The sequence below is a fragment of the Trichosurus vulpecula genome, chromosome 6 (genome assembly GCF_011100635.1).
Source record: "Trichosurus vulpecula isolate mTriVul1 chromosome 6, mTriVul1.pri, whole genome shotgun sequence".
In the NCBI taxonomy this organism is placed as follows: Eukaryota; Metazoa; Chordata; class Mammalia; order Diprotodontia; family Phalangeridae; genus Trichosurus; species Trichosurus vulpecula.
The window spans coordinates 118,333,783-118,347,426 of NC_050578.1; the positions used below are offsets into that span (position 1 = coordinate 118,333,783).

The following is a 13,644-nucleotide window of genomic DNA, read 5'->3' on the forward strand; positions in this document are numbered from 1 at the left end:
CTCTCTCTCTTTCTCTCTTCTCTCTCTGTCTCTCTCTCTCTCTCTGTCTCTCTCTCTCTTCTCTCTCTCTCTCTCTCTCTCTCTCCTCTTTCTCTCTCTCTCTCTCTCTCTCTCTCTCTCTCTCTCTCTCTCTCTCTCTCTCTCCCCTCTTTATTTTTCTCTCTCCCTCCCTCTCTACCAAAAGGGAAACTTTGGGTGGTGGAGAAATGCTCAGAAGTACAGGTGCCATAGAAAAAAATAACAGTAAAATTGAAATAAAACAAAATTGTGTAATCTACATAATCACTTTAAAAAATATTGCACTACCAATGTTGTTATATGGCTGAAAAATAGGAAAGAAAATCATTGTAATTGGTGTGATGGTATGTGATATGAACCATTTCCAACAATTTCTGACTTTTTTACTATAATTAGTTTTATTTTGTTATTTCCCCAACATTAATAATTAATTAATTTTATTAATTACCCATTTTCCTGCTTTTCTATTTCCAATATTTATTTATTTTATTTTAAATTTATGAAATAAAAAGCATTTCCATAACATAGTACAATAAAAGGATGATTGCACATGAAACTGCAACTGTATCATGTACAATATGCTATTCCTTTTACATCGGCGATAAAGTTATCATGTAAATTTCTCTTTTTCTCTTTTTTTCCCCCAGTATTCAGGAGTGTCACACTATGGAAGGCAGGGATCTGGAAAGAGTAGTACATTTATATTCAGAGGATGTGAGTTCAAATTCTCACTCATCTACTTACTATCTGAGTAGCCTCAATTTTCTAAGTCTCAGTTGTATCATCTATAAAATAAAAAAAAAGTTGGATTAAATAACTTCTTAAGTTCTTTTTACCTCAGAATATCAAAGTATATGTTTTCTCATCAAAGGAAATATGTCTGATATACAGACATGTTGGCTTATAGCCTACAAGCCTTTTGCTTCTTTCATTTCTTGATCCCAAATATTGTTTTCCAATACTTTTTAGTCATTCTCTTTTGCCTTCTTTATATTGGAGTCAATAAGTATGAAGATAAATTTTAGCTCAGGTTGGTGAATCTTGTTAAGTTCATGTGTTGGTAAACAAAATGGGCTCTTAGCACTCAGTTCAACCAAGTGCCCTTGAAGAGTTTGGCCTTTGTTTCCTTGATTATATTTGGGAGTCCTTGGTGACCTCCTTGCCTCAGGGGAGGGCCTAGTTTACACATTAGTTTGAGTGACATGTTTGAGACATCAGAGGCTTTTAGATCACATGGGTTTAAGTTGCCTCTTTGTGATGATTCTAGGTCATGTGGGTGAGTTGTACGTGTGACTCACCCTTGATCCTGAAAAAGATATCAAACCAATAACCATGGTGGCGCAAGTGACTCTGGGCCAGCCCTTGCTATGAGCTCCTGGGCCGAAACTAGATGTTGGTAACTATGAACTGTATTGGGTCTGTCTGTTGATGTTTGTAATTTGTTTGTATTTTGCTCTGAAGTTCAGGGTGCTGGCTTTTTCCTCTGAACTAGTTGAGTGATATTTGTATGCTGGATTAAAAAAAGCTTGTTAACCTCTTAACATTGCTTTCCTTAATAAAGCAGATCAAAAGAACCTGGGCTTTGGCAGCATTCTTGTTGTTGGGCTTGTGTTGGCTTTTCACCCCCACAACAGCTGCTAGCTGGATTGTTGAAAAAGATCATCATAAAATTTCTCTACTTATTACCAACTGCATCAGGTGTTGGTATGGAAGGTGCAGTTATCTTCATGGTAGTACCCTTCCTTGTTCTTTTCATGAATGCAGAGACAAAAGCCTAAATATCCCATTAAATACTTCTTGTCTTTTGTTTGTTTTGTTTTGTTTGATACATATGAAAACTACCCCTTCTGCCTCCTTTACCAAACTTCCTAGGAAAGAATATTAACTAGTCTCCATTTGTTAGACACCTCTTTTCATTTATCTCATTTCACTTCATTTATCATGGCACAATTGGTAGAGACTTGAATTCATACCAAGGCTCTTCCACTTACTACCTATGTGATTTTGTTCAAGTTAGTTAGGTCTTAGTTTCTTCATCTGTAAAATGAGGGAGTTGGACAAGCTGGTTTATAAGATTGGTGATAGATGCCAATTTATAATTCTGTAATAAAAATTTGGCAAAGACCACACATTTAGAAACTTAGATTTTAAATTAATTTTTAGTACTTAGACCTATGAGATTTTATTTTAATAGTTCATGAAATAGAGGAATGGAAATAAGGAGAAAAATAACACTCAATCTTTTCTAGGTAACCTTCCAGAGAAAGCGCTTCCTTAATCTAATTATAGTATTTCACAGAATCACTTGATTTCAGAGTAAGAAGGATCCTGATTTTCCAATTAGCTTTCCAGACCTGAAGAAGAATCCCCAATACAATACAAGCAACAAGTCATTTTCTAGTCTTTGGTTGAAAACATCCATTTGAACTGAACCTACAACTTTCTGCAACCTCTTCTAGTCTGGGACAGGAAGGATAGTTTTGTTTGTTTGTTTGTTTGTTTGTTTGTTTGTTTTTTCTCCACCCCCCTCCCTGTTTTGTTTCCTTTCCCCCTGTCATATAGCCTAAATTTTCAACTTAAACTGATTGCTCCTAATTCTATTATCTGGAGGTCAGAAAGATTAAGTCTAATTTCTCTTCTCCATGACAACCTTTCAAATACTTGAAGGCCAGTATCATGTTGCCTTTGAGTCTTTTCTTTACTACACTAAACATCCCTAATTCCTTCAGTTTTTCCTTATATTTACTAGCATAACAGGAAATCCAAGGGTTGTTTTATTATTCAATATTTTTTTTACATTTTCAAAAATAGTTTTTTTTCTATAGATGTACTTTTGTGTTCATATTTCTAAATGCCTTCCTTTGATAGCTCATTAAGATATGGAGGTGACCCTGTTTTCATGAAGATTTTGCCACTTGAATATAAGCTTGGACAAATCTACGAAGCAAGAAATGTTGCAGGCATAGGCCTATTTATTTAATTTTTGGCCTGAAAACCATACCAGATAAGGTTATAGAGGCTTGCAACTTTGGCTACAAAGGAATGGATTTGTAGCCACAGTAAATCTCAAAGACTAACTAATCTGAGAATTCCATCTATTATCAAAGTCATGTGATATAATAGAGAAAGTGATGTATTTGGAGGCAGTAAAACATAAACTGAAATCTCATCTCTGTGACCATGGACAAATATTTAACCCCACTAATACTTAGTTTCTTCATCTGTAAATGTGAATTATAATACCCATAATACCTATCCCTCAGGATATTGGAAGGTACTCAAAATTTAAGGTTCTATAGAAATGTTAAATGTTATTATAATTAAGGTATAGATGGACCAAGTTCTCTCTTTTTGGAAGAAATACCACATATAAAGTGTCAAGATATTAGGAGATACCCTGTTTTTCAGAGCTAAGACCCAGCAAATAAGCTATGCCCTGAGCTTGGCATAACAACAATCCTTTGCACTCACCCTCTGGATGATCTCAGCTACAGCAAAATCCCAGAATTGGGACTTATGATTTCCCTGTTTCTCAGGAGATCCTGGTCTGAGAGTTGGGGCTACAGCCAACATGCTTCAGCAGAAAATGATGAGTCACATCTCCTGACACTCTGAACAATCCCTGTGCCTGTAATTGCTAAGTGAACCAAACCAGGTGCTGCACTTCTCTTTCCACCATAGTAATGCTAGTATGTATGGCTCAATGACCCTTATAACTTGAGACGACCACAAAGCTCAATGATTCTAATAACTTGGAACTGTTCCCACAGGACCCAAGAACACCTGTATTGATCCAAAAATGCCTGCACATATGGACCTGCTTTGAGGTCACGTTGGGTCCCCCCTTTTGTGGTTTTCATGCTAAAAACCCCTACCCCTGCTGCAAGTTACAAGCCCTCCTTCTCAGGGGAACTTCCACTTGCAGTGCTTTCCTCACATTGAAATTGAACTTCTGTTTGATCCCTGACTCTTGTGTCTCTGTCCTGTTTTGTTTTACTCTGGCCACCCACAAGTTAGAGACAAGTTAAGCTCTGGTTGACATTTAAATTGTTGTCAGAAATAGGAATGGAGGGGGCACCCTCCCAAGGGGTGGGGTGGGGGACCAGAGTGGTTCCTGGGAGGCTAGGGGCAGGCCCTGCCCCTGTAAGGGAGAAGTGGTGACTCCAGAGGTTGGGCACCACAGCTCTGATTCTGTTTATACAGTTGCTGTGGGCCCCTTCTTCTGGAGACTGTCTCCGTGCTTGACAATCCAGGACCAGGTGACTACTACCACTATCTCCTCCTCCTCTTCCTCCTCCTCCTGAGTTAAGCTTGTCCCCACCTCCAGCAGTTCCTACAGACACTGACACTACCACCACCACTGCCTCATTTATCCTCATGCACCACAGGTGGCACAGGTTCCAAGATGTCCAACAGAATGGTCTGCAGGGAATGCAGTCACATTGGGAGCTGGTACACAGCCTCAGGTCCTCAACTTAATGCAAAATTAGAAAGTTGGCTTTCACAAGTACAGTCCACAAAAAGACCTGCTAGGGCAATTATTGCCCCCCATGCAGGATATACTTACTGTGGGTCTTGTGGTGCTCATGCTTACAAACAAGTGGATCCATCTATTACCTGGAGAATATTCATCCTTGGGCCTTCCTATCATGTGCCTCTCTTCCTAGTGTGGCTATATATAGAACACCTCTATAGGACCTTCCTATTGATCAAAAGATTTATGGAGAGCTATGGAAGACAGGAATGTTTGAGCACATGTCTCTGCAGACAGATGAAGATGAACATAGCAGTGAAATGCATTTGCCTTATACTGCTAAAGCCATGGAAAGCCATAAGGATGTCTACCATTATTCCTGCATTGGTTGGAGCTCTGAGTGAGTCAAAAGAACAGGAATTCAGAAAACTCTTCAGTAAATATCTAGCGGATCCTAGTTATCTCTTTTTGGTTTCTCCTGATTTCTGCCATTGGGGTCAACGGTTCCATTACAGTTACCATGATGAATCCATTGAACATCTAGATAAAATGGGCATGAGCATTATAAAATAACTAGACCCAGTATCTTTTAGCAATTACTTGAAGAAATACCATAACACAATATATGGAAGACATCCCATTGGGGTGTTGCTAAATGCTATTACGGAGCTCCAGAAGAATGGAATGAATATGAACATTTCATTTTTGCATTATTCCCAGTCAAGCTAGTGTAGAAACTAGCAAAACAATTCAGTGAGTTATGCAGCTGGAGCACTTATAGTCCATTGAAGCTCTGAATCCTCAGGGATACCACCTGCACACACTCATTCTATAAATGGAGTCCCAGCCTAGCCCTTACAAAGATACAGTTCCTGACCTTTGGGTATACTGAAACCTCAAAATTAATAGAACTTTCTTCTCTTCTACTAGGTAGAGTCCTTCCTTAATTTTAACTCATTATAAAATGCTTTCTTGTTTAAGACAATAGAAGGAAGGAAGACTGGCATCGAAAGAATTTATGATTTCAAAAAGTGATGATGGATATAAAGTCATGGTGGCAGATGGTCCTTCAAATACAACCCATAAAGCATTTACCATATTCTAAATTTGCACTCTTTGCAGACCTGTGTAAATATATTCAGCTTTCAGAATAGTTTTGCAAATTGTAAACAAACAAAAGAGGGTGGAAACTTTTTAATAACGAAAATTGCATTTATAAATGATCTTTATTAGAATATAATAAATCTTTAGTAAAGTCAACTACTACCCATGTTGTACAACAGATACCTTCTATTTTAGTTGCTAACAAAGGGCTACACAACTCAAAAAAAAGAAATGAAATTGGACACAGAACCGGATCATTGGACTCTCTGGTACCAGTGGGAACAGAGTGGCACTGCCAGAGATTTGTGTCTCTGCAGTCCAATCCTGCTCATCTGGTGAGTGCTCTGCGCTTGCTCCTGCTCCATCTCGGGTCTCAGCCTTTGAGCTCTCTTTTCTTTGTCAGAGGATCAGACCCCATAGCCAATTTTGCCCTATCACCAGGAACTGCCACCAATAGGAAGGTCATAGCACCAGCCATCCCAGGCCCTTGGATTCTCGTTCTGTAGCCAGTCAGTATCTCCAGTTCAGGTCCAGTCAGTGGTGGGATTCAGCTAGTTCACACTGGTTTGGCAGAACCATTACCTAATTTTATGTTGAGTTTGGTGAACCTGTTGTTAAAATGGCACTTGTAATCAGGGTTCTCTCTAAAGTGGGCACCTAGGCAGTCGCCTAATGTGGAAATAACAATATATATCCCCCCCAAAGGTGGTGCTGTGTTCCAGCCCAGGGAATAGGGTCCAGGATGGAGGCACAGGGGAAAGTGGGAATGCAGTAATGAGGTACCAGAACAAGATGGAAGGAGGAAGGGAAAGGAAGAGCCAGGCCTGGGATGGGACGGCTGGCTACAACCCCATCAGAAGCTGCTGCCACTGGGGCAGGGGGAAGTGATGCAGGGGGTGATAGCAGCAGCAGCAGAGGCTGAGATGGTGTTTCCACAATCTGGCTAGAAGCTTCTGTGGGGGTGTAACATCCACCAACAACCAGCACCGAGAAAGCTGCCAGCACCCTGCGAAAGCACAGGTTCTTTTGATCTGCTTAACTAAGGAAAGCAAGGTTAAGGGGTTGACAAGTTTACTTTAATTCAGCACACCAATATCATTCACTTAGTTTAGGGGAAAAGGCCAGCACACTGAACTTCAGAGCAAAATACAAACAAATTACAAACATCAACAGACAGACCCAATACAATTCATAGTTACCAACATATAGGTTCAGCCCAGGAGCTCAGAACAAGGGCTGGCCCAGAGTCAGGTGCGCCACCACTGCTGCGGCAAAGAACTCCAAAGAAGAGACAGCCAACCCCTGGTTTTATATCTTTTTCAGCATCAGGGGTGAGTCACACATGCGACTCACCCACGGTGACCTAAAATTGTCACAAAGAGGTGACTTAAACCCACATGGTCTAAGAGCCTCTGCTCTCCCAGACATGTAAACTAGGCCCTCCCTGGAGTTAGCCCTACCTCGGGCCCCACCTTAGTTGCCAATCCACACCCACTAAGGTTTTACACCTAATAGGGGTTTGGACCTGGGGCTTAGCACCTAGTAAGGCTCAATGAAATACACTGAATTATTGAAAGGGAAGAAAAGCCAAACTATTCAAGGGCACTTGGTTGACCTAAGTGCTAAGGTGCTCATTTTACTTACCAACACAGATGGGCTTAGACCCTTACCTCTCCCCTGCTCCTTCTCTCTTCATCTGCTGGTGAATGAATCACCTACCAAGCCAGGCCTCCAGGGGCCAGCAGAGAAGCTAGAGGGGTGGGACCACATTTCTTAGCATAAGGGTCAGAAAAAGCAAGCAGTTACCTTGGGCTTCCTCCCAGGGCCTTCTGTCTCCTGCCGGCTTGACATTCTTACTGTACCTAGCACAAGGAGGCAGAAGGTTCTGATGGTGGAAGCCACCCAACACATGGCCTCTGCTGCTCTGCCCAACCTCCCCCATCACCGACCCCCACCTCTCACCCTTACCCCCCCACCACCATCACCCTCTGGCCCTTACACACCTGGCCCAGTCCTTACTGACCCTGCTCCTTCTGCCTTCTAATCAGCCTGCCTTTTTCTCCCTGGGACTGAGCCCTGACCAGAGCTGGTTCCAAGTGATCCTGATGACTGAGGGACCCTTGTGTCATGGAAATCAAGGATGCCAAGGGATCAGAGGGAGTGTTCTGTGGTGGGCAGGAGGAGGGGGGTGGGGGAAGACATGCTAAAAAGTCATTTTGTCCTTGGTGCCTCAGGCTTGCCCTTTTAGTGTAACTAAAGCTGTTGAAGAGAAAATCTGACTTTTTCCCTGGCCCTGAGCTCACCTTAGTCCTGATGTCTCCAGGTCTCAGGACGGTGTTGGCTGACTCTTGGGAGAAGTCGATCTGCAAGTTCATGGGTACAACAACCCCAAGTATACAACCCAACACAACACCATTTTTCTGAGCTGATCCAGTGCCTTATCACAAGCATTCTCTCTCTCTCACACACACAGACACACAAATTCATACACATTCACCAATATTCACTAACCCACTTATACACATTCATACACACTCACAAATACGCATCCGCACAGAGTCACAAACTCATATACATTCACATATATTCACTTACACACTCATACATATTCGAACACACACATACACAAGCTGACACACACTCACAGACTATACATATTCTTACACACACACACATGCACACACATTCATACACATTCACCAACATTCAGTCAACACTCATTAGGACAGAAAACTGGTTGTTAATTTATTTGCATCCCACCACTGGGCCCAGTCCTTGGCAGGCTCTGCCCAGATGCTGCCTGGGAAGGTCTTGGTGCCCCTGGTCTGGCAGTATGAGGTGGGTGCCAGCTAGACTCTGCCCTTGGTGAGCCTACCCTTCTCTGTGCTCATTGCAGAAATTTATTAGCAGTATAATCTTAGGCAAGTTATCTTGTCTCCATTTGCCTCAGTTTCCTGATCTGTAAAGAGAAAAATAGTAATGGTGCTCACCTCCTGGGGCTGTTGTGAAAATCAAAATAATATGATGATTGTAAAGTGCCTAACACAGTGACTGGCATATACTAAGCACTACCTTATTATTATTTCTTTAATTGAATGTAATTGTTCCATATCTGATAACTCTAACATGGTTTTAAATGTCAAAGGTAAGAGGAGCAATTATTTTCATATGTGTAATCTGAAGTTTTTTGGGTATTATCATTATATTTCAAAAATCTCTTTCATTGTGAAATTTGAGAGATCATTGTAACAGAAATACTGTTAGACAAAACAGTCTTCTAATCTGGATGCTATTAAACATGAATTAGGCTTTTAAAAGGATGTGATGAAAAAGATATTTAAAACTATCAAATATTTAATGAGGTATATTTTGTTATAAAACAGATAATGATAATAATGATAATAGGTTTACTATAATAGTGAATTTTGATTTGAAATTCTTGGCTATTGTGAAAGTGTATGGAGTGGTTTAAAAATGTAGATTCAACATACTAATGAATGATGGGTCAACTATCAGTTATTTGTTATATGTCTGAAGCCCCAGAATAGAAGTAGTTTTAATTTATTAATAAAGGATAAATGAAATGTTAACTGTTAAGAAAACACCGGGAAAGATATTCAAGCTAAGTTGTGATTAGTGAAATTTTAGTATTTAAGTTAAAAATTACTGGGACTGAAATTTTGTTTTGAACTTGGATTACAGGAATAATTGTCTGAATTGTCATGAAGCTAATAGAAGAAAGTGGCATGTGCTGCAATCTGGGAACTGATAAAGGTCAATGTCCGCACCTGGGAAAAGTTTTGGGGAGGACCACAGACTCCACCTACATATTACCCTCCTGACTCTATTTCCCCATTTTGCTATTTCATTTCTTAAAATGAAAATTCCCACCTGGTTAATTGTGAGCCTTGCTTTTAACACCCTGTGACTACATGATTGGCTGTCAGATATGACATGCCAGGAATCAAACGGAACTAAGGAAATTTGTCCTCTCTGTTATATGTGATATTGTTATAACTATGTCCTGCTTTTTCCTTTTATAGCAAATTTCTATAAAGAAGAAGCTTTGTAAGTACAACACTAAATTTATTATACAATAGATTGATACTGGAACATTTCTGAGTTGCTATAAAATAAAAGGTAAGTATGAACATCTTACAATTTTAACCTATATTTGTAGTCAAATTGTAATATAGAGATGATATCCTCCTAAGGGGGAAATTATTAGACAAAATAATAAGACAGAGATGTAGTGTGAAAGTTTTCTAATGAAATAGAATGGTAAAATTTGAGAAAGCAGCAGGATTAGACTGTTTTCTTTAAGAACTATATACAGATGTATATGATTAGCTTCCAAACTTATTTATCATGGAAATTTGGGCTTTCACCATGTTTTAGTAATAAATTCTCAAAATTCAATTAAACATTTCACGTATAAAATTGTATTGGTAATGGTGAAGAAATTGAAATTTTTTTCTCATTTTTATATTATCTGTCTGATAATTTTAAAAGGCAGAGAAACAGGCCATAAATGAGCTTCCTAAGAAAAAAAGCACCAGGACCAGTTTACAAGTGAACTCTATATAACAGTGGAAGATCAACTAATTCCAATATTAAATATTTTTTTGGAATAATAGACAAAGAAGGGATCCTCCCAAACAAACTTTATGAAACAAATATGATACCGATGCCTAAAACCAGGAAGAGTAAAAACAGAAGAAGAAAATTATAGACTAATTCCATTAATGAATATGGATGAAAAAATCATAAATAAAATACTAGCTAACAGAGTATAATAATATATTATATAGACCATACATTATGAACAAGTGGGATTTATACCAGGAATTCAGGGATGCTTTAACATAAGAAAAACAATTAACATAATTGATTATGTATAAATGTTTTTTAATTAAATTGATAAAAGTATGTTTATCTAAAACCACCAGCAAGCATTATTTGTAATGGGGATAAACTAGAAGTCTTCCTAGTAAGATCTGGTGTGAAACACAGATGTCCACTGTCACAAATATTATTCAATATTGTGTTGGAAATACTAGCAATAACAATAAGAGAAAAAATAGAAATAGAAGAAATCAAAATAGAGAATGAGGTAATACAACTATCACTTTTTCACAGAAAGTATGATGATATACTTAGAAAATCCCAAAGAGAACTAAAAAGTTACTTGAAACAATAATTTTAGATATATCACAAACAAAACAATAAAGAAGAGACAGTAATACATACCCCATTTAAAATAAATCCAGATAGTATAAAATGCCTGAAAGTACATCTGCCAAAACAAGTCAAGGAACTAAAGAAGATTTCAATATTTGGAGAACTATAAACTATTCATGGGTAGGCAGGGCCAATATAATAAAAATGAAGAACAAAATGTCAAAAGTATCAAAGGAATTAATACAAATGTAAGGAAGGAAGTTTAGCAGTATCATACCTTAAACTATATTACAAGGCAATAATTATTAAAACTATCTGGTGCTGCCTAAGAAATAGAAAAGCAGCTCATAAATTAAATAAAAGATTCTTATGTCAGGTACAGGATTTAGGTAAGGATAGAAATAGTGAATGGTATATAAACTGAAATTCTCTGAAGTTTCAAGATTGAAGAACCAAATTGAAGTGATTGTACTAAATTATGTTAACTCACAATTATATAGGAACTTTTAGATTTGGAACCAAAGAAGCAGAGCCCCTTTTAGAGCTGTCCTGGGAATAAGCATATTGTCCAAGAAATGATAACTGGGAAATAGATAACTACATGAGACATTTGGGAGTTAAAATAGGATGGTTAAATGGAGATTGAAAAAGGGTTACTAGGATATAAGGAAATTTGATGTTAGTTAATTTTGGTGATAACCATTGTATTGTTTTGGTCTTTTAAGATATTCATATTTACATTATCATGGTGACATGTGAATTTCCCTTGAGATTTACATGTCCATTGTGTCCATTACATGTCCAACTAGTCCATTGCAAGACTTCTAAGTAGTTTGATCTGTACTTGATTTAATGAAATTATAGGAATTGTAAGAAAACCTTTATTGCATTGTTTGAATCTAATCCTGTGTGCCTGGGAAACTGGATCATCTCTACATGTTGTTTAGAAATTCTTAACAAGGGGCATATGTTATGCTGACCAGAAACTCAGATGCAAAGATTGATGCAAAGAGTTTTCTCTAAGGGCCCCTACCAAATCCTTCTGACTACTCCCACAGCTGCCAAACTTGTGGGTGTGACTTCTGGGTCATATGAAGAAAGCTCCTGCTCCTGAGTGCTTGGCAGAGCCCTCCAGAGACTCAAGGTTCTTTTAGTACAGACCCAAAAGCAACCAACATCCAGGTGATACAACTGTCCCAAGATTCTGGACAAGGGCTGAGTATATTGTACTAGTATTTTTTTTCCACTTCCCTTTTGTTATTTATTTAATTTATTTAAAATATTCAGTTTTCAGCATTGATTTTCACAAGAGTTTGAATTACGAATTTTCTCCCCATTTCTACCCTCCCGCCCACTCCAAGATGGCGAATATTCTGGTTGCCCTGTTCCCCATTCAGCCCTCCCCTCTGTCACCCCACTCCTCTCCTATCCCCTTTTCCCTTCCTTTCTTGTAGGGCAAGATAAATTTCTACACCCCATTGCCTGTGTATCTTATTTCCTAGTTGCATGCAAAAATGTTTTTTTTTTGTTTTTGAATATCTATTTTTAAAACTTTGAGTTCCAAATTCTCTCCCCTCTTACCTTCCCACCCACCCTCCCTAAGAAGGCAAGCAATTCAACATAAGCCACATGCGCATCATTATGTAAAACTCTTCCACAATACTCATGTTGTAAAAGACTAACTATATTTTGCTCCTTCCTAACCTATCCCCCTTTATTGAATTTTCTCCCTTGACCCTGTCCCTTTTCAAAAGGGTTTGTTTGTGATTACCTCCTCCCCCTATCTGTCCTCCCTTCTATCATCCCCACCCGTTTTCATCTTCTTCCTCCTTCTTTCCTGTGGGGTAAGATACCCAATTGAGTGTGTATGGTATTCCCTCCTCAAGTCAAATCCATTGAGGGCAAGATTCACTCATTCCCCCTCACCTGCCTTCTCTTCTTTTCCCACAGAACTGCTTTTTCTTGCCATTTTTATGCGAGATAATTTACCCCATTGTATCTCTCCCTTTCTCCCTCTCTCAATATATTCCTCTCTCATCCCTTAATTTGATTTTATTTTTTTAGATAGCATCCCTTCATATTCAATTCACCCTGTGCCAACTGTCTATATATAAATATACATATATATATACACATACATACATGTATACATACATACACACCCACATATACACACACATATGTGTATATATATGTATGTATGTGTATATATATATGCGTATATATATATATGTGTGTATATATATATATATGTATATACATATTCCCTTCTGCTACCCTAATACTGAGGTCTCATGAATCATACACATCATCTTTCCATGTAGGAATGCAAACAAAACAGTTCAACTTTAGTGAGTCCCTTGTGATTTCTTTTTCTTGTTTACCCTTTAATGCTTCTCTTGATTCTTGTATTTGAAAGTCAAATTTTGTATTCAGCTCTGATCTTTTCACTGAGAAATGTTGAAAGTCCTCTATTTAATTGAAAATCCATATTTTGCCTTGGAGCATGACACTCAGTTTTGCTGGGTAGGTGATTCTTGGTTTTAATCCTAGCTCCATTGACTTCTGGAATATTGTATTCCGTGCCCTTCGATCCTTTAAGGTGGAAGCTGCTAGATCTTGTGTTATTCTGATTGTGTTTCCACAATACTCAAATTGTTTCTTTTTGGCCGCTTGCAATATTTTTCTCGTTGACCTGGGAGCTCTGGAATTTGGTGACAAGATTCCTAGGAGTTTTCTTTTTGGGATGTTTTTCAGGAGGTAATTGGTGGATTCTTTCAATTTCTATTTTACCCTCTGGCTCTAGAACATCAGGGCAGTTCTCCTTGATAATTTCTTGAAAGATGATATCTAGGCTCTTTTTTTGA

General features: G+C 38.4%; 1 pseudogene; it reads left to right on the forward strand.

Moving 5' to 3' along the window:
- The first annotated feature begins 4,408 nt into the window (after positions 1 to 4,408).
- Positions 4,409 to 5,281, forward strand: LOC118855330 (annotated as a pseudogene).
- The last annotated feature ends 8,363 nt before the right edge of the window (positions 5,282 to 13,644 follow it).